The sequence below is a fragment of the Talpa europaea genome (assembly GCF_964194135.1).
Source record: "Talpa europaea genome assembly, chromosome: 9".
Lineage (NCBI taxonomy): Eukaryota > Metazoa > Chordata > Mammalia > Eulipotyphla > Talpidae > Talpa > Talpa europaea.
This window is the reverse complement of record NC_140076.1, coordinates 21,154,016-21,160,398: the sequence shown is the minus strand read 5'-3', so window position 1 is coordinate 21,160,398 and position 6,383 is coordinate 21,154,016.

Here is a 6,383-nt window from a genome sequence, read left to right as displayed (position 1 = left end):
TAGGTTGCGTCTTAACCCCTTGTGCCACCAGGGAGGCCCAGAATAAATAAATCTTAAAATAAAAAAAAGGGGTAGAGTTGGGATTTGAGCCCAGCCTGCTTTGGGTGTTAATACCCAAGCATTTAAGCATTGCATCATACTGCCTCTCAGCACACATGGAAAACACCCTAAGAGATGAAACTGCATCAATTCCCCTAGTCTCATCTTTTCCCCAGATGAGGGCCAGGAGGGGGAGCAGATCTAAGCAGTCATTGAGAATGGAGAACATTGTCTATCTCCCCTGGAGTGAGAGCCCAGTGCACAGGACTTGGTTCCAGGGTACTAGAAAGGAGCCCCAGACACTGCCTGTCCCTCTTCAGGCTCTACACAGCCATCTGAATGTCCACAGACTTGCCAGCCTGCTGAGTTCTTCAGGGAGATACCTGGCGAGGGGATCCCGGTGCGAGGATTAGGGCACTCACATGGCTAGGTGCTTGGTAAATGCTTCTGAGGGCCACCTAGCCCAAGCCAGCATCTCCTCTAAGTGCTCTTGGCTCTTTCTCTTCCACAGCATGCAGAGCCAGCTGCTCTGATTCAGAAATTGTCTCACATCTATGCCCTTCTTGTTACCACCTGTCCTGTCCACACCATTTCCCTCTAAGTGATATTAATATCCCTGCTTTGGGGCCTCGCGGGTGGTGCAGCAGGTTGAGTGCACTGCTGTGAAGCTGTCTGCAGCCTCTACAACACGGGTTCAATTCCTGGCTGGCCAGGGAGATATCCACATGGCACAGCATACCTCTCCTCCCTCGCCCACTCTCGCCCTCGCCCACTGCCCCTTGGCAGTGTTTTCATTCGGTCTGCCTGTTCTGCTCCCCGATCTGTCTCTGGTGAATTCTCTCACCCTCCCGTGCCTCTGGCTTGTGCTCCAGTTCTTGTATAAATAAATAAATCTTTTTAAAAAATATTCCAGCTTTGGACCGCTGGGGCCAGGTCTTTCTCCCTCTAGTTCTTTCTTCTCACATTGGCTACAACAACTTTTCTTAAACACATGCCTGATTATGCAATATTCTTGCTTTAAAAGCCATGGTTCCCTGAAGATGTTCTCATTAGGGAAACTGAGTGAAGGATGTCTTAGAACTCCCCACACCTCTGGCCTGTACTCAGTTCTTGTACGCTAAATCCTAAAAAAAATTAAAAAAAAAATTTCCTTCTGGTACAGCCTCTAACAGATTCATACCCCTTACCTGATATTCAAGATCCCTTGGCAAATCCTTACTCCCCACTGCCTTCCCACTACTCCTTAAGGATGTCATCCCTAGGAAACCTCAGTGCCATGACATTGTTTGGAATGCTCTTCTTCATGCCCTAGTTTTCCACCTACCAATATAATGAGTTTCTGCCAGTTATTTTTGTTCATCAGACACTTACGTGTACCATGTACTACTACCTAGGTAGTACTGGGGCTGTGTTCTAAGCGCTTTACAAATATTAACTTACCTAATCTTTGCAAAAGACTTCATAAAGGAACTACTATTTTTTTAAAGATTTATTTATTTATGCATACAAGAACTGGGGTACAGGCCAGAGGTGTGGGGAGTGAGAGGAGTCACCAGAGACAGAGGGGGGAACAGAACAGGCAGACTGACTGAAATACACTGCTGAGGGGAGCAGTGGGTGAGACAGGAGAGGTCTGCTGCGCCATGTGGGCACCTCCCTGGCCGGGGATTGAACTCGTGCTGTAGTGGCTGTGGACAGCTTCATAGTGCGGCGCTTAACCCCTTGCACCACCAGGGAGGCCCAGGGAACTACTGTTTTTAACCCATTTTACAGATAGGAGCACAGGGATACAGAGGAATTAAGTAACATGCCCCAAGCCACGCAGAATTAGCATTCAAACCCAGCATTCTGGATCCAGAGTCCATTCTCTTAAGCATTATGATGTGTTGTCTTTTCAGTTTTCAGAATTTAGTTCAAATGCCACCATCCCTGGAAATCTTCCTTTACTGCTTTCCAACAAAGTCATTCTTTTTGCCATTCTCGGGTCCACTGGTACTCTGTATTCCACCTGTTAATTCATTTGTTCATTTATCCATTCACTCATTCATTCAAAAGTCATAAAAACATATTGAACTCTCACTGTGTCCTATTCTAGGCCTGGGAATGTGTCTATCTGTGATAGTTTGTATGGGAATTATTAATTGATCTCTCTCTTCCCTGTGCATTCCTCCTTGCAAGTGTTAATCTTTGTAACTACTCTAGAATGTTGCACAGTACCTGGAATGTAGTTTGTCCTCAGTCAATGTGTTTTTCAGGAATAAATGAATAGTTATCAAGAATGGTGATGACAGTAATGATAACGTCAACCATTCAGATGAATCTGGTGTGTGACTGAGACAGTGTGGGCCAGGGGCCAGGTACATTATCACAGTTGAGCCCCAGGCCAGGAGTCTCCTGGGGAGATGACAAGTACCTTCTGCATGTAGACCAAGCCGTTGATGTCACTGTGATTATTTCTGCCATTAGTATTGGTGTTATGCTACAGTGTGGCGGGTGCCAGCAGCAAGCTGGCCTGCCACGCATCCTGATGGCAGAAGAAACATTAGGGAAGCAAATGCTCTCCAAGGATGAGCAACAAGGAAGACCAGGCTCAGTATGGGCTTCCAGCCCAGAATCTTAGCAATCCAAATGTCAGCTCTGGGTGCTCATAGGGGCACATTTGCCTCTTACTGCTGTCTTCACAGTTCAAAACCTTAGCTATACCAGGTGGCAGGGATATAGAGTTGGGATGCTATGGAGCAGGAGTGACAAGGTTAGAGAGTCATAAACACAAGAGTGCCTCTACTTTAATTGGCTCAAAGTCTGAGTGGGTGATGGAATAGGTAGGGTAGGTGGAGGTGGATCTGGGACGAGAATGAATAGAGGGTAGGCAAAACATGGATCTGGATTCTTTTATAGTCCCAGGTCCTGGGAGGATGCATATGGGGCTTCCTAGTTCTGTGTAATCTCCTTGGAGATCAGAAGTCAGATGACACAAATGATACTTTTAATATTTGTGCAGAATCCTCATAGGAAAATGACTTTTCCTAAAGATCTTATATCACTGTGTTGAATGATTATCAGTTTCTTGGGTCACTGGAATCCTCTAAAAATCATTGGGTTCATTCACCTACCTTTTGACAAGAGGTAGAAACAATTACAAATGGTATATAACAATTGTTTGCCAGCTATGTGCTTGGTGCTGTCAGATTCAGATAGTACAAGGCAGCAACAGATCTCTGATCATGGACCACGTCATTTCTACAGGGGCTGCCTCAGCCCCTGTGGGACCTACGGGAAAAGTTGAGTTTTTAGCCATCAGCAGATGTGACTGCCCTGGCCTCTGGGGTAATACAAAGAGGAGGAAGGTGTCATTTATCTGACAGCTTCTGGTACTCAGGGGAACCTGTTGCTGAAAACACCAGCCACCTCCGATGTTTGTTTTAGGCCAGTCACATTCTTGAGGGATAATGGGTAAGGAAATGGTAAATTTTCCAGGGAGAAGTCTTCCTTTCTACATGAATAAGCTAAAGCCTTGAATACAAGATACAGTCAGAGTTTGTCCAATATCTAGGTCTCTTGATTTTCAACTTAACCTCTCCCCACCGACTGGCTCCATTACAAAGTCTTCCAGTGGACAACTAAATTTCTTTTCTCCAAGTTAGTAGTGGGTAAGCAGGAGAGGGAATTTGAAATTTGAGAGTCTTCTTACTTGTCATGGCTCTTTTTCTCCAAGGCTCTGCTTCTATCACCTCAGGGTACCTTGAGACAGAAGGAATATTGCATTTCAGGATAGTCATTCCTAATCTGCTTAGTTCACCAGTGTGTACCTTAATCATTCCCCAGTTACCCCAAACATACCTTATCCATCCCTAACCTCCCAGTTGAGGGTATTATGGGCTGCCTTCCCTATTCTACACTCTGCTCTGGCATCCTAAATCCGTTTGGCTTGCCCTTCCTCTGCTTTAACTTTTCTTGTAATGAACTTCCTTCTGGTACAGCCCTGATACATCCTCTTCCCACAATAGTGAATGTTTCTGATGGGCAGTCCCTGCTAGGCATTGCATAAATATTATACTGTGCTGGAGTTTGAACAGCTGCCCTTTGGAGATGGTGAGCAATTAATAATACCGTTTATTGAAGGCATAGTGTATACTAATGCTCTTTTTTATCCATTTCATCCTTACAACCTGTCGATGAGGTAATTACTATTTTTTTTATTATCTCTCTGTGTGTGTAGCATAACTATGTACTTTTTGCAATGAAAACACACAAACTCACACAGTGACAGGGAGCGAATGAAAGACAGACTTGAGGGAATTCTTCCCTTGTGATGTTTAAGAAAAGGATATTTCTAGAATGATGGATTCATCTGTGTTCACAGTGAGATGGCTGACTTAATGACCTCACTTGCCCCTGGCATCTACCCGTGATAGATGGGCTGCCCCATACTCCCCAGGCTCTACATTCTTTCATGGGCAGAGAGCTGGAAGAAACAGAGCAGAGTAAGGACAAAAAATGTCTGCAGAAGTAAGTGAAATGCATAGTTGTCCTTGGAGATATAATTGTAACTGTTTTTCTATTTCTGAGGAAGTTAGTCTAAAGACTCATTTGTGGACGTCAGACACTAAACATGGAATATTTCTGCTTTTTTCAAAATGGCTGCTAGATATAAAGAGATGTTTATGCTTAAATTTATCCAAAAAATGAGTAATACATGAGTATTGCAAAGCATTTAAACAATGCATATAAAATAAAAAGTGAAGGTCCTCTCCTCAAATTATAATTACTAGAGATAACAACTACATATAATTTGAGGCTGAACATCTAGAGATAGATATTTCTGATCATACTCAAATATTCATAGAAGAACAGCAAAGTGGTCTCATGCCACATATAGCAATGCATTTTAATTTTCACTTAATATATCTGGGTCAAATGGAACATATAGGTATATTTAGATTCATTTTACTGTTTTTAGAGGCTGCATGGTATTCCACTGCATGAATGTCGCAAAGTTTATATAACAATTCTCTACTTATGGACATTTCACTTATCCTCCCCACTCCTTTTTTTTTTTTTTTAAGATTTATTTATTTATTTTTTATTTTATTTATGCAAGCACTGGGTACAGTCAGAAGCGTGGGAGGGTGAGAGAATTCACCAGAGTCAGAGCAGGTAGCAGAGCAGGCAGAAGGACCGAAGTACACTGCTGAGGGGAGCAGCGGGCAGCAGGAGAGGTCTGCGCGCCCTGTGGGACCCTCCGCTAGTGGCCTGGTTGCAGCCGGGGATCTAACCGGCACCACAGAGGCTGCGGGCAGCTTCGCAACCCAGCGCTCAACCGCTGCGCCACCGGGAAGGCCCTTCCCCACTCCTTTTTTGTTGTTGTAATAAATATCTCTGCACACACATATTTGTAATAAATATCTGTAATAAATATCTCTGCACACACATATTTGGGTACTTTGCATATATTTGTTTAGGATACATTATAAAAGCTGTGTACATTTAAATTTTTATAGCTATCAAATTGTCCTCTATAAAAATGTCACAATTTATAATCATTTACCAGCAATTTGTAATTTCTCATTTTCCTAATTACCATCAAGGTTGAGGATTTTCATGTTTATTGGCTACTTGCATGGCTTCTTTTGTGAATTGCATCTTCTTAACTTTTGGCTATTTTAAAATCTTGTCTTTTGCTTTATAGACATGTCGTTTGCGTTACAGATATTAACTACTTCATATAATGAAAGTCTCAATTTATATTTATCTTTGAAAATCATGATGACTTGTACCATATAGAGACTCTATGTGGCCAAATTTGTCAGGCTTCTATACAATATATTGCTTCTGGATTCCCTTTATGCTTAGAAACACATGCATTTTTTCAAAGATTATAGTAACATGTTTTCTTGCATTTTAATTTCATTCTTAGATCTTCAATTGAACCACATTTTATTTTTGTGAAACAGGTAAATAGGGCTCCGCTCCTGTAAACTTTATTTTTCTCCAATCTGGCTTGCAGGTACAGGTATCTGGCGATATTTTTAGTGAGCAACAAGGGGAAACCGTCACCTAAGGACATAGGCCTTTTTTGGCACCCACACTTGCTCCGCACTTCAGAGAGTGCTTGACTCCATCCTCAAGCGAATTTTAAAGTCTCGATTTATTTTTTTTAAAGATTTATTTATTTATGCATACAAGAGCTGGGGAACAGGCGATGAAAATATCCACCAGAGACAAAGCGGGGAACAGAACAGGTGGATTGACCGAAATACACTGAGGGGAGCAGAGGGCGAGACAGGAGAGGTCTGCTGCGCCATGTGGGTTGCTCCCTGGCCGGCCGGGGATCGAACTCATGC